This window comes from Caretta caretta, chromosome 7 (assembly GCF_965140235.1).
Source record: "Caretta caretta isolate rCarCar2 chromosome 7, rCarCar1.hap1, whole genome shotgun sequence".
Classification (NCBI taxonomy): domain Eukaryota; kingdom Metazoa; phylum Chordata; order Testudines; family Cheloniidae; genus Caretta; species Caretta caretta.
In genome coordinates, this window is record NC_134212.1 from 74,082,171 (window position 1) to 74,105,749 (window position 23,579).

The window sequence follows — 23,579 nt, forward strand, 5'->3', positions numbered from 1 at the left end:
AGATTCATTCATTACCTAAAACAGCCATGCAGGACACATTTCCTTACAGTGGCCAGGGGCCAATCAGTGCAGACTTGCTAGGATGTTTGGATTCTACAGAATTTTTGTAAATCCCCGAGGGTATCTCTGGCATTGAAGAAATAATCAATATGGAATCAAAATCAGTTTGTAAATGAAGGAACCATGCCTCTTATACTCTTGCATTAGAGAGAATCTTGGATGTCCAACCAGAAAATGAAAATTTGTTCCCTTTGTGACTTACACCCCTCCCAAACAAGGTCTTGTTCAGGTGTTATATTGTTCAATTTAACTGTGTACTACAGCATAATTACAAGATAAAATGCATGAACATTTTTGAGATATGCAATGCTGTTCTTTATTGGATCAAAGCACCAGTAGATTTTCTTAATTGGCATAACCCATTGTAACTTTCAGATAGGGTATTTCAATTGTTTGCAAATTATGAAATAAACAGGCCAAGGAGGAAAGCTGTAGAACACATTTTGCAATTACTTAGAGCCTGCAGATAGCCTAACTTATTCATTTTATAGTGACCACTTATCACTGAGGCAGGGCCTATCATCTTGGTTACTCACCTGTACAGTGCCTAGGACAATGGAGTCATGATTTTTAATTGGGATTCCTAGGCACTACTACCTCAGAACCAATAATGTAATAATATGATTCCTCCCTTCCTCATCCACCTTTGAACCTGAACAATACCAATTTGGAGAAGTTGAGGGGCAGAGCTGCCAACAGTTAGTGTTAGACTTGTTAGTTTATTGTTGTTTATTATTTGTACTGCAGCAGTGCCTAGCAGCCGTATGTGATCAGGACCCCACTGTGCTGTGCAGACTAAGAACAAAAAGATGATCCCTTCCTGTGAGACAAGGTGGGTGAGGTAATATCTTTTAGTGGACCAAATTCTGTTGGTGAGAGAGACAAGCTTTCGAGCCACACAGGGCTCTTCTTCAGGTCATGAGCTCCGTGTAGTTTGAAAGCTTCTCTCTCTCACTGAGCTCATGAAGAAGAACTCTACATGGCTCAATAGCTTGTCTCTCTCAGCGACAGAAGTTGGTCCAATAAAAAATATTATCTTGCCCACCTAGTCCCTAATATCCTGGGACCAACATAACTATAATAACACTGCATAGATACCTGCCTGTCGACAGGGTGTGCACACCGCTCACCAGAAAGGAAGGGATTAAAGAGAGACTTTTGGACCCAAGCAGCCCCACCATGCATACACCTCCATACGAGTACACCTAGTGGCACTCAGTGCCTTCCTCCCCCCATGGATGGTTCCTATGTCTTCACTCACCTGATCACCATTCTCTTCTTCAGAGGCTTGCTGAATGTCTTTCCACCAGTATGAAAACCTACCCCCCACTTGGGACCTGAATAGCGTCCTCTCTGCCCTCACTAAACCACCCTTTGAACCTCTTGTGACCTGCTCTCTCACCCACCTGTCCATGAAGGTGATCTTTTTGGTGGCCAACACCTTGGTGAGATGCATTAGGGAGCTGGTGGCTATGAGGCTGACCCCCCTTGTACCATCTTACACACAGACAACGTCTCCCTGTGCCTGCACTCCATGTTTAACCCCTTCTCCCCGTTCCACCTCAACCAAAACAATCTTCTACCCCAAACAGTACTCCTCCCTCAGAGCAAAAACATTTCATTCTCTATGTCAGCATGGGCACCTCCCATGCACTCATGCTTCACCCAAGCTCTTTGTCACCATTGCTGAATGTTGCAGGGCCTATCCTCATAATGCCTCTCTAAACAGATCTCCTGTTGCATTGAGGAATGCTACATTCTCTCAGGTTCTTCTGCCTCCTGGATCCGTGGCTCACTCCACGCAGGTGCATGCCACCATGTCAGCCTACATTGTAGATGTACTCTGGCAGGACATTTGAAAGTTGGCCACATGGACCTCTGTCCACACCTTTACTGCTCATTACACCATCGCTCCAGCCGTAGTGACGGATGTAGCAGTCGGACATTCCATCCTACAGACAGTTTTCTCATGAGTCCCTACATCCACATATCGCTGCCTGCCCACATCTGAAATCCACAGAGGGAGCATCACTCGAAGCAGAGGAGGAGGTTACTTACTGTAACTAGAGATTCTGTGAGATGTGTGGTCTCTATTTGCATTCCAGTATGTGCCTCCATCCTTTGCTTGCTGGTAGGAGGGACCCTGGAGTGGCATTGACCCGCACGGCCTCTTATAGCCTCAGACACAAACATGCAAATGACACATGTTCAGGTCAACAGACACGACTACAAAATGGTTCCGGCTCTGGCATGTGAACCCACATCTGGAATCCAATAGGGACCACACATCTCAAAGAACCTCCAGTTACAGTAAGTAACCTCCTCTTTCAGCAAGAATGGGGGAGCCCATCAGAGTTTTGAATTTGTGAACCTCTCAAACACTTGTGGTTGTGTGCAACACTTGTTTGTGAAGCATTTCTTCCTTGTGAGCTGAAGAAAAGGCACTCCCAGCAGGGCTGGGGGGAAGGAGGGAAGAGAACTGCCAGGTTTCTCCTCCTCCTGCAGTAGTAGCGAGGTGAAGAGAAGGAGCACTGCTTGAGTTTCCACAGGGCTCTTACATATGGGCACGCTGCCAGCTCTTGATCTGTAGCTCTTATGGCCTTTAGGAACCCTGCACACACTCGTCTTACCCCCATCTTCCCATAGAATCCTGGCTGTGCTCCTCTTCTTATCACTGCTGCTCATAGATTCATGATCATTTAGTCTGACCTCCTGCATGTTGCAGGCCACAGACGTCACCTACCCACTTGTGCAATAGACCCCTAACCTTTGGCTGAGTTACTGAAGTCCTCAAATCATCATTTAAAGACTTCAAGTTACAGAGAATCCACCATTTACACTAGTTTAACCTGCAAGTGATCTGTGCCCCATGCTTCAAAGGAAGGTGAAACCCCCCCAGGGTCTCTGCCAATCTGATATGGGAGAAAATTCCTTCCCAACCTCAAATATGATGATCAGTTAGACCTGAGCATGTGGGCAAGACTTACCAGCCAGATACCTAGGAAAGAATTCTCTGTAGTAACTTAGAACCCTTCCCATCCAGCATCCCAACACCAGCCATTGGAAATATTTGCTACTGGCAGTCACAGATCAGCTACATGCCATTGTAGGCGGTCTCATCATATCATCCCCTGCATAAATTTATCAAGCTCAGTCTTGAAGCCAGTTACATTTTTCACCCCCACTACTCCCCTTGGAAGGCAGTTCTAGAATTTCAGTCCTCTGATAGTTAGAAACCTTCATCTAATTTAAAGTCTAAATTTGCTGATGGCCAGTTTATATCCGTTTTTCCTTGTGTCAATATTGGTGTTTAACTTAAATAACTCCTCTGCTCTCTGTTGTATTTATAGAGACAAATCATATCTCTCCTCAGCCTTCTTTTGGTTAGCTAAACAAGCCAAGCTCTTTGAGTCTCCTTTCATAAGGAAGGTTTTTCATTCCTTGCATCATCATAGTAGCCCTTCTCTGTACCTGTTCCAATTTGAATTAATCTTTTTTAAACATGGGAGATCAAAATTGCATACACTATTCCAGATCAGGTCTCACTAATGCCTTATATAATGATACTAACACTTCCCTGTCTCCTACTGAAACTACCTGGCCTGATGCATTCTAGGACTGCATTAGCCTTTTTCATGACTGCATCACACTGATGGCTCATAGTCATCCTGTGATCAGTCAATACACCCAGTTCTTTCTCCTCTTCTGTCACTTCCAACTGATACGTCCCCAGCTTACAATAAAAATTATTGTTGTTAGGCTCTAAATGAATGATCTTTCACTTTGCATTATTAAGTTTCATTCCATTTTTATTTTTCCTGTTTACTAGGTTTTCCAGATCCCCTTACATGCTATTCCAGACCTCCTCTATATTAGCAGTACATTACCACTTTCTGTCATCTGCAAATTTTGTTAGCATACTCCCACATTTTGTGCCAAGGACTGTAATAAAAATGTTAAATAAGACTGGTCCCAAGACTTATCTCTGAGCAACTCTATTAGTAACCTCCCTCCAGCCTTTCAGTATGACTCACTGTAGTCTCCCCTTTAACCAGTTCCCTATCCACCTTTCAATTCTCATATTAATCTCCATCTTCTCCAATGTAACTAATAATTTCCTGTGTGGAACTGTATCAAATGCCTCTCTGAAATCCAGGTAGATTAGATCTACTGCATTTCCTTTGTCTAAAAGAATCAGTTATCTTCTCAAAGACGGAGATCAGGTTGGTCTGGCATGATCTACCTTTTGTAAAACCATGTTGTGTTTTATCCCAAAAAGAAAAGGAGTACTTGTGGCACCTTAGAGACTAACCAATTTATTTGAGCATCGGATGAAGTGAGCTGTAGCTCACGAAAGCTTATGCTCAAATAAATTGGTTAGTCTCTAAGGTGCCACAAGTACTCCTTTTCTTTTTGCGAATACAGACTAACACGGCTGTTACTCTGAAACCTGTTTTATCCCAGTAACTGTTCACGTCTATGTCCTTAACTACTTTCTCTTTCAAAATCTGTTCCAAGACCTTCCATACAATGGAGGTCAAACTAACAGGCCTGTAGTTTCTCAGATCACTTTCCCCCGTTCTTAAAATAACTATATTAGTAATTCTCCAGTCATAGGGTCTGACACCCGAGTTTACAGATTCATTAAAAATCCTTGCTATTAGTCTTGCAATTTCATGTGCCAGTTCCTTGAATATTCTTGGATGGAGATTATCTGGGCCACCTGATATAGTCCCATTAAGATGTTTGAGTTTGACTTCGCCCTCTGATATTCTACTTACATATGCTTATTCCCCTCAGCCACCCTATTATTACCTCTAAGCTCTACATTAGCCTTATTAAAAACTGAGGCAAAGTATTTGTTGAGATGTTGAGCCCTGCCTAGATTATCTTTAATCTCCAACCCATCCTCAGTGGTTAGCAGGCCCACTTTTCTTACCTTGATTTCTTTTCATTTATATGGCTATAGAACCTTTTACTATTGGTTTTAATTCCCTTTTAATTCTCTTCTTGGCTTGTGGCAGTTCTCACTTTGTCCCTACACTTTCTGACCTCCAAGAGGTAGCTTTCCTTGCTAATCCATCTCATCTTTCTCGTAATCACCTGATTGAGATGTTTGTTTATCCAGGTCGTTCTGCCACCCTTCCCTATGAATTTTTCCCCTTGCTTGGGATGCAGGCTTCAGATAGTTTTTACAATTCTGACTTGAAGGAATTCCAATCTGCCGCCACATTCAGATCCTTGAGTTTTTTGATCCAGTCCACTTCCCTAACTAATTCCCTCTGGGGAAAAAAAAGTTTGCCCTTTTGAAATCAAGGACCATATTTGTAGATCTATTTTTGTTTATCTTCCATTTAGTTTAAACTGAATTAGCTGAAGATCACTCCAACCAAGGTTGTCCCCTGCAACCAGGTCTTCTGTGAGGTCTTCACTAGTCACCAATACCAAATCTAAAATGGCATCACTTCTTGTAGGTTTGGCGACTATTTGGTGAAGAAATGTGTTCGTTATCACACCCAGGAAATCAGTGTCCTACTATAATTAGTAGGACTTGTCCTCTAATCTATTTGTGAAGTTAATGTCTCCATAATGCCACAAATCCCAGTAGTTTTTATTTAGTTAAAACTATTAAAGAGGTCTTTATCCATATCCAAATTGGATCCTCGGGACTGTAGCATATCCCAAGCATTATCTTGGAGAGCCTTTGAGTAGCTTTCTTCCTCAAAGTGATTTTGACCCAAACAGGCTCTGGTTTGTCCATTCCATCTTTTCTAATTTCTTTACGGCCTACCTCGTCATTAATATACAGTGCTACTCTACCTCCTTTCCTTTTATTTCTGTCTTTCCTGAGCAGCACATACCCTTCAATACCTGTGCTGTGCCTTGGACAGAGAGAAGAGGAAACCCTGTTGCCCTTACTGCTAGGGTAAGAATGGAAGAGACATCAACCACTAAAATGCCAAGCTTCAATGAAACTCCGTGTACAATAACGTCATTCTGTAAAAGTAAAATAATGAATAATCCAACAAACTTCTTTCTTTCCCCCAGACTTTACTGTAAGCCAGTTTAACTGCATGTGGTCTCCCCTATACAGAACACACACTCACTAGTGTTAGTATGAATTTCAAATCCAGTGTTAAAATAGATTCAAAGTAGATACCCATTCACCAACCCTTTGCTTTTTGGAGCTTGTTACATTGGCACCAGTGCTGCAGCACAACTGGCATCCCTTGTTGTAAGTAGCATATAGAATATCATAATTATAGATTACACCCAGCCTCTGCTATCATAATGACAAGCATCTTGAGGGTTTCCAGAATTTTATATCCGGAAAAGAGACTCTTTAGGGAAGAGTCTGGGCTGTGTGTTTCTGATGGCAATCCAAACTTTCCCAAAACTCAGGGTTGTTGTTTTAAAGGAACGTTGTCAAGGATGATGGGCCCCAGCTTTACACAGCTCTGAAAAATGACATCTTTTTAAATGTTTCCTAATTAGTTTCTTAACCTTCCAAAAGAAGGCTGGCTTCAGTATAGGTAAAATTTCAGCTTCGCAGCAGGATGTCTGACCAACAGTAAAATCTGAGGTTGTTTTTGTGTAATGCCTGCCTGTTGTGTGTCCTACTCTGCCTTTGGGCTAGGGGTGGGCAAAATTTTGGCCTGAGGGCCACATCAGGGAATAAAAATTGTATGGTGGGCCATGAATGCTCACAAAATTGGGGTTGGGGTGTGGGAGGGGGTGAGGGCTCTGGTTGGGGGTGTGGTCTCTGGGGTGGGTCTGGGGATGAGGAGTTTGGGGTGTATGAGGGTGCTCTGGACTGGGACCGAGGGGTTTGGAGAGTGGGAAGGGGGTCAGGGCTGGGGCACAGGGTTGGGACGTAGGGAGAGGCTCAAGAGTGCAGGCTCCAAGTGGCGCTTGCCTCAAGCGGCTCAGAAGCAGTGGTATGTCCCTTCTCTGGCTCCTAGGCATGGAGCAGCCCGCGACCCTCAGAGTGGGGCCATGCTGCAGCTTCCAGGTGCCACGTGGTGCGGCCCCCAACCCAGCTTCTAGGCTGGAGCACCAGAGCGGGGCCGAACCGCATGGTGTGGCCCCCATCCCGGCGGGAGCACCGGAGCTGGTTCAAGCTGCATGGTGTGGCACCCGACCTGGCTCCCCAGCAGGAGCTCGCGGGCTGGCTTAAAATGGATCTGGCCTGTGGGCCATAGTTTGCCCACCCCTGCTTTGGGCTTTGTTCTTGTGACCCAACAGGGAATGTGTAACTTACAAGAATTAGGTGCTCAAGGGTCCTTGTAAATTTCAGTCTCCTCACAAGAACAGAACTGGCACACAGAGCAGAGGGGATAGTTTCATATGCAGGCTGGGAGATCAAAGCCAAATTAGTTTTATATTCTGATCTCAGGGCTACCAGCCTTGATAGTGAAAGTAGAACTTCATATGAATGATATTTATGTAGGAGGATGAAGGAAGGCTTCTGTGCAACACTTAAATCAACCGTTAGAAGACCTAGAGTAGTAATGAACAGAAAGTGCATGTGTTTACTGAGTAGTGATGGGTAAATCTCCAAAACGGTGTTTGAATTCAGGTTCATTTCAAATAAACATCTGAAGCTTATAGGAAACACTTGAACTTGCAAAATTGGCCTGTAAATCACATGAGAAGAAGGTTTTTCTCAAAGAATTCTGGTATTACAGGTCTGATCCTGGCTGGGACCAATTAGTTGAGAATTGTGCATACATGGGATAGCATGAAAAGTCAATGGTTAGCCAAACTCATTCAGTTTTGAAAAACTGTCCTGAGTTTTGGGTGAAGGTGCAGTGGATTGCTTATTTTACCCAGACTGATTTAGCAATCTTCAGGTCCGAGCATGATGGGAGATTCCATTGCAACAATCCCTATTAGCTCTGAATATGTCTGCTGTTCAGTATGCTGCACCTAAGAGTTCTGTGGTTATCAATTCCTGGGGAATTTACAGGTGAAACTCCCTGGCAATCAAGATAACAAGCTCTGTTATAAAGTAAGAGTGGGGATAATACGCAGAAAAGGAGAGATTTAAAAACTAGGGAATAAATCCTGCTTTGGCCAGAGCTGAGGGAGGGGACAGTGCTGCTGGCCATTGTGGCGTCTGTTCTCCAAATCCTGCCCGTCTTTGCAGGATTCCATGGAGTAACCACAGCACCACACAGTGGTGTCTACGTCAATGATCCTTGTTAAAAGAACTGCATGTTCTCCTAGCTCATGTGTGTTTGCAGGGTTGGTGGCAACCCCTAGCTGGCAGACTGCACCCCCTTTGGTGCTATGCAAGAGAAGGGGCAGGTACAAATCCTTAACTCTTTCTTGAAAGGTAAATGGGAATCCAGCACGCGATATAGAGGGAAGGATGAAGGGAAGATCCCCGAGCTGCCTTTTCTCTATCCCAGCCACTCAGCAGAGAACAAGATCTGGCCCTACTGGTTTACAATCTGGATGATAAAATAGGACAAACAACCAAGGGGAAACAGAATAATCAATGAAAGGAAGGTATTAGGACCTAAAAATGAGCAAAGGTACAGACAAAGAATAAAGGGAAGCTTTTTTGGAATTGGGAACACGGGTATGGTGAGAATGAAGATGGGAATATGCAACTGTAGAAAGAAAACAAAATGAGAAATCAGATTGTGAAGCAGATTTGTCTAAAGCATTGTGCAGTTTCTACAGGGTCATGTCATTTTTAAGGCAATATATAGCTACTCAGTGTAGAGCATTTGCAGGAAGATAACATGATGACAAAGCTCCTTGTGCTAGACATTCATCAAACCTGTATAAAACCCGTCATACTCTTGTATTTGTTTGCATTTGTTATAGAGCTATGGCATTTTGAAGATGCTGCATATTACTGTTGAAATTTCTGCTGGGGTTTCAGTTGTCATCTGAAAACCCAGTTAAAGGTCAGAGGAAGGAAACTAATTTATGTCTCATTAATTAGCAATACAAGAATAATAGATAACATTTCTTAGTATTGTTTTGTAAAAGCTGCACAATTAGCCTTAATTCAGAAGACTGTTCTCCGAATCCCACTATTCCCTTACAATTGTCTTCAGCACACAAAGTAATTCAGTGTTTGGATCAAGAGTGATGAGGATTTGCTGACATTTTACTGTATTCTTTGGAGTTTCTAAAGTTCACACTGAGGATCTTGGTTAAATAAAAAAAATGAGGCTTTTTATTTTTGTTCAATCTTCAACAAATGATATTGCAAAATTGCTTTTTCAGCATCTATATTTTAAAATGAGAAGAGGAGTCATGCTTTTTTCTGAAAAGAACAAAGTAGTTGGGTTTCCAACTTACCATATAAAGAGAGTCTACTGTGCAGAGTTTGTTACCCTTGGACCTATGGTGTATTATAAATGTGCTACTCTTGCAAAGCAACAAGTTTGGGTTCTCTTCCCTCCCCTCCTCCCATGGAAATATAATTGATTTATTTGAGACAAAGCTTTTATTTTCTTTATGCTTCCCCCAAATGCCATACATCTACACTGTGCCCAGAGGCATGGCCATCTGTAGGGGGATGCGGGGCCCGGGACATAGGTGAGGAGGTCCTGCAGCTCTGCCCAGGCCCTGCCCCCACTCCACCCCTTCCCCCAAGTCCCTGCCCTGCCTCTTTCCACCCTGCCTTTTCCCCACCCAGTTCCTCCAGAGGATGCAGTGAAACAGCTTATCAGTGGTAGGCGCTGAGAGGAAGTGGGAGGTGCTGATCGGCGGGGCCCGCAGGAGGGCAGGAGGTGCTGGGGGGAGGGGGAGGTTGGTAGGGTTAAGAGAAGCAACGTGAAGTGTGACTACAATACAGTACAGTGGAACAGGGGACATACAAAGGGAACTAATAAAATAACTATGAGAACAATTGCATTATGGAGGTTTATTTGACTCTAAAACAAAATACGGAAAGGGTATGATGAACAAAATGCAAGTAATATTCCTCTGTTTGCCGTGCTGTTGACATGACTCCCAATATCATGACATAGCTTAATTAACCTAGATTGTAAGCTGTGTGGGGTCAGGGCAACATGGCTTATTTGCTCATAAAGTACCAGACATATCTGTTGCACTATATAAAGAATAATAATTTGGTTGCAGACGGGGAGCCACGAGCGCCATTAGAACTCACTCAGCAAGTGCTATCGGTACCTTATGGGCCAAAGTGGGTGGCCTCCCCCCTTGAAATATGGAAGGATATCAGACTTAGGAAGGAATAAACAATTGCACAAATACAAAATGGGAAATGACTGCACAGGAAGGACTACTGCAGAAAAGATCTGGGGTTTATAGTGGATCACAAACTAAATATTAGTCAACAGTGAAGCACGATTGCAAAAAAAGTGAACATCATTCTGGATATATTAGTAGGAGTGCTGTAAGCAAGACACGAGAAGTAGTAGTTCTACTGTACTCAGCACAGATAAGGCTCCAGCTGTGTCCAGTTCTGGATGCCACACTTACAGGAAACATGGACAAATTGGAGAAAGTCCAGAGGAGAGCAACAAAAATGATTAAAGGTCTAGAAAACATGACCTATAAGGGAAGATTGAAAAAACTGGGTTTATTTTAGTCTGGAGAAGAGAAGACTGTGGGGGCCATGGGAGGACAAGATAACGATCTTCAAGTGTGTAGCAATAGTTATAAAGAGGAGGACAAATTGTTCTCCTTAACCACTGAGGACAGAACAAGAAGTAATGGGCTTAAATTGCAGCAAGGGAGGTTTAGGTTAGATATTAGGAAAAAAATTCCTGTCAGAGTAGTTAAGGGATGTTGTGGAATCTCTGTAATTGAAGGTTTTTAAGAACAGGTTAGACAAACACCTGTCACGGATGGTCTAGATAATGCCTCAGCGTAGGGGACTGGACTAGATGACCTATTAGGGTCCTTTCCAGTCCTACATTTCTATGATTTCTGTGTGCTGTCCTCTACAAGTTCTCATGTTGGCATAACGTTTGGGCCTAACTGAAAGCCCATTGAAGTCAATGGAAAAACTCCCATTGATTTCAATGGGCTTTGGATCAGCCTCCTCATTTGTCAATAGGTCCTTCCATGAGGCAGTCTGTGAGGACCTTGTTTCTTGTTTCAGTGCTACCCTGTGTGTCTCTTAGTGCTGAGTGCTGCTGTTGGCAATTTTTTTTTTAAATGTAGGAAATTCACGACAGACAGTTTCTGTTTGCAGAAAAATATTTGGTCTTATGGAGATCATGGTTAGTGAGGTTTACTAAGGCAGGAAGGGTGAAATTTCATTCAGTTAGTGGTGATGATGGGTGCTGAAGACAGCATCAAAGAAAACCTGCAGGGAAAAAGTGTCACTGTACAGTAAGACAGACGTTCCTCTGAAAATCTTCTAAAATGGCAAGAAATGAATACAACATGCAGCGTGCAGTCAGCTCTGTTGCTTCCAGGGGACTATCTTAAATAGCGATGTGGCAAGCTACCAATGTTTGCTCCTCAAAATATTCACTGAGCTCAAGTTTTCTTTTCCTGGAGCTTGTCCTAATTGCCTTATTATATTCATTCCTGCTTCAGGTTAATGTTACAAGGTTTGAAGTTCATCTTGTTTTCCAAATGCAAATTCTTCAAGTGTGTGTTTAGTCATTGAACAGGTTTACATGCTAGTGAGAATGAGTTTTGGAGTGGGGGGCTGGTGATTTATTGGGGGGTGGTGTCAATTTTGGCAACTGAAGTGTTGTTGCAAATGAACAGACGTGTCTTGTTGAGAGCTTATTTTGAGACTGTGGAAATGTGATGCTACGTCTCGCTCAGCACCTGCAAATGCCTCCTCTCAGTGGGTACTAGGTTAGACACTGGCAGAGTAAGAATCACTTTTCAGGGCAGCCAGGACAAGGCTCCAAGGAGGGTTGTACAAGATCTCCTTCCTAAGGGAAAATAGTTAGGTCCAGATTAAGGCAGAGCAAATAATGCCAAATATTTATTAGAGTTGCTAATTTGCAGTGTGTGCAACAGCTCAAGGGGGCTGTTGCAGCAAGGAAGAAATCAGATCAGCCCTGATCTAGTCTGTGCCAATGGCTGAGCTACTCCTGGGCAACTCAAAGAATAGCGGCCAATTATCCTCCCCACAGTCTCTGTGCCAAGTTCTGTACTGGTGCAGGGAAGAACATGGTCCTTAATGTGTGTTTCATTCATTTTGTGCACCCATTGGATACCAAATCAATGCAAGTCACATCACTTTGCTTCTCAAACTAATTGGCACCCATTTTCTGACCAGTTTCCCCTATGTCTAGTTTTTGCATCAAACAGATTGAACTTATTAAGTTTTAGAATTTTTCTCCTTTCATGAGTATCTGAAAAGAAAAGGAAAACTCACTTAACTGAGTAAGATGCTGTAACATTAATTCATAGTCTAGTACTAGGTTTTTTTTTTTTTTTTTAATGTAATGAAATGTGCTGAATTGACAACCTCAGAGACTGCACTGGTGCGGCTGTGATGTTGTAGCGTGTCTGGTGAAGACGCTGATGGGAGAGTGCTCTCCTGTCGGCATAATTACTCCACCTCAACGAAAGGAGGAAGCTATGTTGGGAGAGCATCTTTCACCAACATTAGAGCGGGGTAGACACCGCTTTAAGTCGATGTAATGTATGTCACTCAGGGGGGTGGTGCTTTCACATCCGTGAGCGATGTAAGTTATAGTAACCTCAGAATAGAGGTTGAGTAACCTTGAGAATAGAGGTTGTCTGTAACTCTGAAATGTTCGTAACTTTGAACAAAGCACAGTTTGGGCTCCAGATCCAGCAGCTGATACTCCAGGCCAGGCTTCAGCTGTAGCTGAGCTTCCTACATAGCATGAGTTTGCAAGCTTGTCCCCCTCCCAGCAGAGTGTGTGTGTGTGTGTGCGTGAGAGAGAGAGAGAGAGAGAGCGTCCCCCTCCTGCCCTGGAGAGGGGGTGTTAAAAACAGCATGTCCCCTTCCCAGCGGAGGGGGGAGGGGTGAAAGTGGTATAAACCCCAGTGCTGCTTCTGCTCCGCTGGCTGGCTCTGGCTGTGTTGAGCTGGCAGCCCCAGCATCTTGCTGTAAGTGGTTTCCCCATGTGTGGGGGTCAAGGTGGGGGTGGGGAGGGGAAGGGGACTGGCAGCTCAGATGTGCCTACTTTTAAGATGCAATACAGGCACAGTACAATATTTGCTTTTTTTTGGGTCTCTGCTGCTACCTGATTGGTTATATCCAGTTTCACATGGTATCCAGTTGACCAGGCAATCTGTAACTCTCTGGTGTTCATATCTTTGAGGTTCTACTACAACCTGCTACTACTACTTACATGGTAGTGTAGACAAGCCTTTATTTATTCACAGGACAGGTAAAGTACAGTGTGGATTGGAACAGTGGCTGAAGAAGTCTCCTTGCACAACCCTGCCTTGTGTCTCCACTTGGAGGGTGCTTTAAGAGAAAGAAGATAGGCATGTAGATTAAGCCATGTCCTCTCTGATGGGATGGGCAGCAAGAGTGACCATGCGAATTGTGGAAGTGGATACCAGTCCATTAAGAACTGGACTGAGACCACCAACTCATTTTGCAGAGCGAGGAAACAGTTGGTATCGAATTCTAGTGATTATTGAACTGGGGATAACTGGATTTGAATTAGTCATATAAAGGTGAAAGCTTTGTATTCCTAAAGTCCAAAATATTATTCAATGATGCACGTGTATAGTACTAAGAGCACGCTGGAATGAGCACATATGAGTGATTCATAAAATGTGACCAGTTACAAAAGTCTCAGAACACATGTAAACAGTTTTTAAAAATAACATTTAAAAAAAGAAAGGTCAGATGAAAAACAAGAATCCTTGTGACAAAAAGGTCCAGATACCCTAAAGGTTGACTAGGGGGTTTGAACTCCAAAGGATAAGCAGCTGAATCAACTGATTGTGTACAATGTTGTTGGGCTATAAAAATATGCCGAGTAAGGTCTTTTATGAAAGCTTGTAATGTTCTAAACTAAAGCATAATGAGATGTGTAGAGGCTATGGTTATGAATTTATGTGTTTATGTATATAGAGAGCTGGGCTCAAACTTTGGACAGTGACTGATCCAACGGGGAGAGGCACCTCTCAAGCCAGGTGTTTACACAAACCAGGCTCAAGTAACAATCTATTGTTTAACCCAGGAAAAGACAACGGTGGGCCAACTATGAAAAGACATTGAGACAACTACCAACTATGCCACTGCGATGCTTTGAGGCCTACCTAGACCTATGAGGGATTCTGTCACTCCTTGCTCTGTAATCTTGGGGTGCACTAATGCTCTGCTGCTGTGGCTCAGAGCCCTGACACCAGTAGCCTGTCTACAAGCACAAGGTCTCACTCAGCTTCCTCTGGCCTAATTACTTCTTGCAGGGGTGACACCAACAGCCCTTCCAGTTTGGAGTGTCCCCACATCCTTCCTTGCCAAATTCTTAACTACCAGACACGTGGACACTCCCACCCCTTTTGTTCATCACCTCTGAAGATGTGAAAGCAGACCCTTTCTCTTGGATACCAACTTACCTTGGCATCCACACAGTTTACATACCAGAAACCTGCTTGGGGTAGAAATGAACAAAATGTTTATTTAATATAAAAACCACCAATTCAGAGATGAAATTGTAAGGGAGGGCAAACATGCACGTTACACAGTAAATAAACATAAAGACACACAACCTCAGGCTTTACATTTCCATATTAGGTAAAATCCCTTCTCTAATATAAGTTGCCTGTCACCTTTTGAACAGTTTACCAGTGTACCCCCTAGCGAAACCTAATCCAATGTTTTTCGGACAGCTTCCGGCCTAGAGGCCGTCCCTCTATTTCTGGATTCATTTCACTTCAAATCCTTTCCTTTTTTAAAAGGGTTTGCAGTTTTTTTTTCTTTAGTCACTATAGATACTCAAAGTAGGGAAATCCCTAGTTGTTTCAATGTCTTACTATTGAAGTTAATGGACCATTGTGGCCATTTCCTGAGTTGTACAGTAAATCCTTGCTTGAGTCTGCTTTTAAGAAAACACCTGGTTTGGGAGGTTCCTCTCCCTGTCCGATCACTCACTGTCCTGCTGTGAGGTGGAGCTAAAATTTGAGCCCAGCTATGTACACAAATAGATAAATTCATAACCATAGACTGTACACATCACATAATTATTAAGCTTAAAAATTACAAGCTTTCATAGAAGACCTTACTCAACATATTTTTATAGCACAATAATATTGTGTACAATCCGTTGATTCAACTGTTTATTCTTTGGGGTTCAAACCCCATGTTCTCCCCCTTGGGAAATCTGGATCCTGATTGTCATGCTCCCTGAAATGGAATTTTGCAGCCAGCCCCTGCTCCCCATAGCCTATGGAAAGAGATGGGCTTTGCACTATGTGCCAGTTAGTCTCTTGCACAAGTGAATTAGTGTAGTAAGTGAATTTTACATTGAAAGATTCCCCCCTGAGAGCATCTGGCTACACGCCTACCTGGAGTTCAACTTCAGGCACTGTTTGCTTGAGTGACCCCAGCACAGTACAGGTCTTGTTAAATAAGAATCGATGTCAAATGATTAAGGTCTCTGGGCAACACTTTCTAAGGTCAAATGGGAGTTAGGTGCCCAGTTCTCATTGACTTTTAGTGCAGATTGAACACCTAACTGCCATTTGTGCCTTTGAAAATCTCCTCCTCTGATCCTAAATAATTGGCTTCTTTCTGCACATGTATCTTTCTCCCCTTCTGTGAGGCAGGAATGGAGAGGAGAGTGGTATTCTGGGGAGATTCAGACCTTTATCAAAATGAACTGTCATCTGTGTGCTGGCAGCCAGCTGGGTGTTTGACAGCACGCTGAATATGGATTTCAAGCCTTTGGAGCGAGAGCCTAGAGGGGATGAGAGCAGGACTTGCATTCTGCCAGTTACAGAAATGGCCTACACAAAGGTAGCAGCTGGATTCATTGCAAACTGTAGATTGCCTCAGTACAGTTCTTATTCTGCTGATTGGCCTCAAGGTAACACTCCTGATAGTAGAAAATTTCTTTCTCTGAGCTGTAAGGTTCAGGTCCAAGATTGGGTCTAGAATTTGATTCTCCTTCAGATTGTAGTGGAATGGTTTGCATGTTGTTGTTGTTTCAGAATGATGAAGTAGGGTGAGGAACACAAAGACCTTCTGTGAACTGGCCTTTGGGCTTGGAAACAGGACTGTCAATTGATATTGAAATAAGGTCTTGTATGTTTCCTCAGTACCTTGATAGGCTCTATTATATCAGATACTCTTTTTTAAGACTTGCACACCTGTTTAGTAGCATGTAGTTGCTCACTATTATAGAGAGACCTGGTAACACGGCCTATTATTAAGACCGTGGTTTTAGTTGCTTTTAGCTTTGCCAAACTTTAATCACTCAAGCTGAAATTTTCCAGGTCATGTGTCTGCCTCAGGCTGAATATTGTCTGGAAAACTTCAGCCAAAAAGGTTCAGCCATTTCTGAGAACAAGGCTTGAGAAAAATATATAGTTTTATTAATGTTAAAATCTTCTGTAAATGTGTCAGGAGATTATGGGAAGGGAAGGGACGGCCTCACAGTTAAGGCAGTTGAATGCTGTCCTGGAAAACTGGATTCTATTTCTTTCTCTGCCATTGAGTTCCTGTGTAATGCAGGGAAAGTCATGTAAACCCAACTTTTCACAGGCGGTCACTAATTATTTGTTCCTTATTTTCTGGGTGCCTGGCTTGAGATCTTGGGGCCTGGTTTGAAGAAGTGCTGAGAACTCAGTTGTAACTGAAATCAACGGGAGTGGTGATTAAACATATAAAGTGCTGTATAATGCTAAGTACTCTAATAAAATCAGGCCCCATGTGTTTCAAATTAGGCACCCAGAATTAGTGAATGCTTTTGACATTAATTTCTCTTTGCCTTAGGTCTCCATCAGTAAAATGGGGATACTATAGTGATGAGTGCCATAGAAAGCCCACAATAAAATTAATAATGCTGTCTTCAGAGAAGAGTTTGGATAGAGTGCAGTAAATAAGGCATGAGGCCACATGTTGAACTATGAGGATAAAACAAAATATTAAATAGCTGCTTGTTAATTGAGAACTGTGCACTAGATGGGGGAGCATTCCTCTGGAAAAAGTGGTATGTGATCATGTAGTTAAAGTCTGTATCATAATGCATATGCAGAAGGGGACTGATTTAAGTTGCCCAGGCAGTCTTAATTCTGGCATTTCCTAGCTTCTGAATGCTTGGTTATGCAATTTTAATTATGTTTTTAATGTAGTTTTGTGTATGTAATTATTGCACAAGTAACTTTGAGCTCTTTATAAACATTAATTAAGCTATATATAACTCACTTGAGTCAAGTATTATTTTATAGATGGGTAAACTGAGTCACACATAGTATCACACACTAAGGGTATGTCTTCACTACCTGCTGGATTGGTGGGCGGCGATCGATCCAGCGGGAATAGATTTATTGTGCCTAGTCTAGACGCGATAAATTGACACCTGCGTGCGCTCCCGTCAACTTCTGTACTCCAGAGCGCGAGAGGCTCAGGCAGAGTTGACGGGGGATCAGCAGCAGTCAACTCACCGCGGTGAAGACACCACGGTAAGTAGTTCACGTAGCTGAAGTTGCATAATTTAGATCAACCCCCCGCGGTGTAGACCAGGGCTAAGTTAGTGACAGAGCTGGAATGAGAACGCAAGCTTCTTGATTGTCTGCTATAATCACGAGACAGTAATTCCCTTCTAACAAGTAATTTATTTTTATGAACCCTATTTGTTACATAGATGTGGAATACTGCATTAGTTTTCTATGAAATCTTTAGGAAATGGATTTTGAGTGGTTTCATTGTATGGCTCCTACCACTTAATGTACTGACTACTGAGAGTTTTAATTTGTTGACATTATTGATACTGCCAAAGTAAAGAAATGGTGTGGATGAGGGTTCCGGGGACATCTAAGTGACTAGGCAGACTAGTACAGTTTAAGTAGGACATACATGGAAATTAAAAAAAAATTATTTCTGATCTGGTTGGTTTGTTTTTGTACTTGTGTTACATAGTTCCTACATGTTCCACTGACCTTACTTTAGTCTTGGAAGCCCTGCTCAATATAGGGAAGCTTTAAAAACAACAACTACCACGCTTGAACATTACAAAGCTGGACATTTTGTTCAAAAATAGAAAAACTTAATTCTAAGTACAAATGCCTGTCCTACCGAAAGGGAATATAAAAACAGCAAAAGCACTGAAATGGCAGACAGGAAAACATGGTGTTGTCTATGAACAAGGGGGAGATACTAGCAGTGGTCTGGATAGAGCCATTAGCCTGTATTTAAAACTGCATGGATCACAGGATGTACATGTAAGTATCTGTCCTTCTCTCTCTCTGGTCTGGCTTCTCTCTCTGTGGTCCCTCTTCTTCCCTGGCCACCACTGACTGCCTGTCTATTGCAGTAAACTACCGCTTCCCCCAAGAAGGGTAAAAGCTGAAGAACAGCACTTCATGGCATCGTGTTAAGAGACATAATGATTTGCCACATACCTTACAAGTGTAACTTGAAAAGCAGCTGATTCTAAATATTATCCCCCACCAACCATCAACTATCACTGGCCCTTCCCCCACCAACAGCTGTGTGTGTTTGATATTCAGAGGGTATGGTGGGAGCTAGAAATGAAGGGTAGTAGGCAGTGTAGTAGTTATTCCCCTGCTTCCATGCTCCCTAGTCTCATTAGCATGGTGCCTATGAACCTTTGTTCTCCGTTGCAGAAGAAATGTTTAGCTATACATGGGTTCATTTGTAATCGATAGGCACATATACAATGAGAAGCCTTTTCATTACCATATGGTAGCCAATGGATTCACCATAGAGCAAGAGGTCTGTAAAGATGAAAGTGAGAAGGAATGGTCTGTGCTTAGGGCACAGGACTAGGAAGCTGGAGACTTGAGTTTTATCCCTTTCTCCTGCTGCAGCCTACTTGTGTCTTGGGAAAACACCTGTTCATCAGTCTCCTGTGTCATGTCTTAACTAATGTTTATAAAGGACTTTGAGATCCTCAAAGGTGGAGTTATATAAGAGCCACGCATTATTACGGAATCTTAAGTTACAAGAGAATCTTCATTGACTCTGTTTTTTACTACAGATTAAGAGTTGATAGAGTCTTGGCAGCTAGATAAGCTACCACATTGGCCTTTGTCTCTAAAGCTTTGGCTTCTGGATACCTGCATTCAATTACTGACTGATCAGAAGAGAAAATGATCTTCATATCCCTTAAGTCCCACATCACAAACCACTATCATTTGGCTCAACAGAATTTCTCTGCTCAGGGAGGCTCAGAACTGAGACAGCGAAGGGGTAAACAGGTCAGGATTGACAAGATTGTGGAGAAGTCTGCTTGGAGCCTGCCTGTGGGAGTCTGTCACAAATTACATCTGCTATTATCCCTCTTTCTGAAACAGGATCTTGACTCTTAAATCTTAAAATACAGAAATTCCTGCAGTTAGCATAGCTGGGAAGATATTGTACAATGGAACTGGGTGTTGTGATATACCAAGAAATAACTGGCACTTAAAGTATGTCCACATATCTAGAGGCAATGAAAAAGGTGGCCTGGGTAAAGCGTCCAGTATTTCTAAACGTAAAGTCCCTCAGCTACAATAAAAAGAGTAAAGCACACAGCAGATTTGTAATAGATTACTTCAGTACACAGAGGAGCATTTCAAGTTTTAAGTTTCTTGTTTAAGAGGCCTGTTTGGTGCCTGATGTACTGTAATGGCGGAATGTCAACTTCTACAAAAGTGGTATAAATACTGTCAGAATAAAACCTGCTTTGCTGAGATCTAGGACACAAAGCTCCTGCTGAGCAAAAGCCACAATAAGTAAAGTCTGTTGGTAGTGATCAGAAAGCTGAGTAGAAATGCACTTACCATAGATTGTGGGCTTACAGCCTGTGCTGAACTGAATCTGGGCAAAAAACCCTGGCACCATTTTAAAAAAAAAAAGTCTAATCTTTTTGTGCATTCCTAGAAACTTTTTGCTGTGGATTGGCCTTGGAAATACCTGACATGTTACCGTGCTGGGATGTTTCACATGAACTCCCTTAGCAGCAAACCCAAACATTCTGATCATTGTCATTCGAATTTGCCCTTGTGGGGTCCCCTCTCTCCCACTACACCTTTGATATACATACACTGACCATCTTCTAAATCATGAAACATATGAACTCGTATGTAGTGGAAAACAACAAGGAGAGAGACTGAGGGTATGTCTATGCTGCATATTGGAACCTGTGGCAGTGAGTCTCAGAGCCTGGGTCTACAGATTCTGGCTTGCAGGCCTTGTGCTATGGCGCTAGGGGCAGCTATGCAGACATTGTGGCTTGGGCTTGGCAGTCCAGGAAGAAAGGTGGGCTTCAGAGCCGCAGTGTCTGCATGGCTGTTTTTAGTGCCATGGCACTTGCCTGAATTTGTAGAGTTTTCTGAGACTTGCTCCCATGGGTTTTGAAACATAATGTAGACATAGCCTAAGAGAGTCTCTAAAGCACATGTGTGTGCTCTCTTGCCAAGGGGTTAGGATGTTGGCCTGGTATGCCATAGACCAGATTCAAGTCCTTTACCTGTCAGCTGCACCCGAGAAACCTTTCCAATGAAAATGTCATGAAAATGGATATATTTCTGCAAAACATTTTGACTTAGACAGAAAAAAGTTTAGCCAAACATTTTTTGACCAGCTCCACTGATATAGTAAAGCCAGTGTGTGTGATACTTGCTACAATGATGTGTTTCTTTACAACTGCTTTTTGCTAAGTATACACACACAAATGCACAGTATATATAACATTTAACTTTCTGTTAATGAGATATTATCAAGGTTGGTAGGTTTAAATTCTCTATAACCTGATTTTGTTTCATAGTCTAGATAATTTAATTTTATTTTCCAAACTGCATTAGTGTTGCCGGCCCCCAGTGCCGAGAGGCTAAACAACAGCTGGAGTTGGTTCGCTACCCGGTGTGCTACACCCAATAATCACAATGGGGTGGAGAAGCAGAAAAGTTTATTTGCAGCTGCAAAAAGGTGCAAATCCTGCACACAGAGCAGGAAGTTACACAGGCTTTTATACCTCTTTTTCCCAGCATACTTATCCAATAGCAAGCTGCCCTAAGTATCCATATAGCCAGCCAATCCAGTTCCCAGCTAGTTCCCTTGTTCTCTGTATCATTTCTTAAACCACACATAAAGCTGCTTTATTCAGCATTGTTCTTCTATATCTGCCCTGTTTGGCCTTGCTTAGTTTCAGGCAGTCTGACTCTGCAGCATATTGTTGCAGATCCTCAGCATAACTGCTGTGTGTGCCTCCAGGCGGGGGGGCCAAGGACACTTGGGCCTAGTACGCAGAGCTGCTGCGAGTGCCTCCAGGCGGGGGGGGGGGGGGGGGCAAGGACACTTGGGCCTAGTGCGAGGGGGCTTCATCGACACTCGTGGTCTTCCATCCCCTCGAGTTACCTAGTGGCCATGCCCCAGTGTCCCCAACATTAGTATCATTAAAAAACAGTGTGCAGTGGCAGAGAGCTCACTTTTATTAGCAAACAGTTTTTTTTAGTTTCAAGCCTTCAAGGGGCTAGTGAGTAATTAATTTAAAAGGAAGAAAAATATCATGGAATGGGAACAGTTCACAATTTGAACTAGGCTGAAGCAAAAACTTGGATCTGACTTGTTTGAAATCCAGGGGCAAGACTCTGCAAACACGTATGGAAGTGAGCAACTTCACCCTGGGAGTAGTGCCAATAGGACTACTCAGGTAGATAAAGTTAATCAGTTGCATTTATAGGACTGGGCCCAAGATGTGAATTTTGCCCATCTCTGCGCTCTCTGTTGTCTCTCTCTATATTTGTATGTTTTGTGGAAACACACAAAATTCAGGGGATAGAGTATCCAGGTTTGAATTGAAATTGTAATGGGTCCATATTCATCAAAATGTCATATATATGCACAGTATATATAACATTTAACTTTCTGTTAATGAGATATTATCAAGGTTGGTAGGTTTAAATTCTCTATAACCTGATTTTGTTTCATAGTCTAGATAATTTAATTTTATTTTCCAAACTGCATTAGTGTTGCCGGCCCCCAGTGCCCCTCTCTCTTCCCAAAATCTTTCAGCCCTCTACACAACAGGATGAAATGTACCTGCTGGCAGAATTGCAGCAACAAAACTCTGCCTATATGTCTCCTTTTCCTGGAGTTCCACTGGTGGGGCACCATATAATCTGGGAGCATTTACTCCTGTCTGACTCTTGTGCTGGTAGCAATCAGCTATGCACAGTGTTATCTATGGGTCACCGGCTCATGTTTAGGATTGTGATTCTGTGGCCAGGATCCCAAGGCTTCTGCCTTAATCTGAACCCTCTAATATCATATCAGATAAATATAACTCTTGATATATATTTTGGCATGATTTAGGAAGCAGTATATGTTTCATAATGCACAAATTGAAGATGTAGAGGAGTAGAGGAGAACATTACATTGTTGTGGCTGGATCAAAATCAGTTTCAGAATAAAGATTTTTCTAAAAGTTGACACATAATGTAATTTGATTCTTAGCCACCAGAGTCCTTTGTTCCCCTAAATCAAGAATCTCTGCCAAATTCAATAAACCATTGGCAATGGTCAGTTTAAAAATAGCAGAAGTAAGATCCATGGGATCATAAAAATCTAATTTCCACTTAAGACCAAGACATTTGTTCCATATTTACTTATTATTACCAGACCCTACATCAGTCAGATGAAAAAGGGTGCCCAGAAATCACTTCTTTACACTAAACAATTCTCTTCCACACTATTTCGGATAAGCCATCATCATAGGCAGGATCTTGCAAGATCCTGATGGTATTCAAACTTTTCACTGCAATGTGACCTCTAAGGGCTATAATACTTGTTACATATACGTGATTGCTGAGATTCCCATATACGGGATTCTAGCAAGTGCAGCTTTAAGAAAAACTTACAGTATCACAATTTTTGTGATAAAATCATGAGCTGGCAACATCATAACTTATTTAATTCTGAGCTGAACAAATACTTCCCCTGTGGAAGCTGAGTTTGGCTGGAAGAGGAAAGTTTCCTTCCCTGAAGTGCAACCTAAAATTAGTAAGTTTCTCTGTCAATTTTTTTACATACTAAAATATACAGAATGTCAGTGCTGTCCAAACGGAAACTGAGGGCTTGTCTAGGAAAAATCATTGAAACTTTCCTGTTGTTGCTAACATTTGTTCAGTACTGCTGGTGTCAATAATGTTTGCTTTAGTAAAGCTTTAGTGTAGTGTTAGCAATGGAAAATTTCCCTAGCGTATACAGAGTCTGCATGATTAAAATAAGCAATTTTTAGTCTCAAGTGGATAACAAGACTATCCTAAATAACTCCCTTTCTCTATATATAATTGTTTGGGTTTTTTTAAGTGTGGTTGTACTCTGAAAAGGGATAATGGCATTGTTGTGTTCCATGTGTTTTAAAAAATATTATTAAATTATAATTTTACAGTACCACCCA

The 23,579-nt window shown here is 42.4% G+C and overlaps 1 protein-coding gene across 8 annotated transcripts in view; it reads left to right on the plus strand.

The window, feature by feature from the left end:
• GRID1 (glutamate ionotropic receptor delta type subunit 1) overlaps positions 1–23,579 on the plus strand; it is an 828,929-nt gene that overhangs the window by 206,360 nt on the left and 598,990 nt on the right. The window lies entirely within an intron of this gene.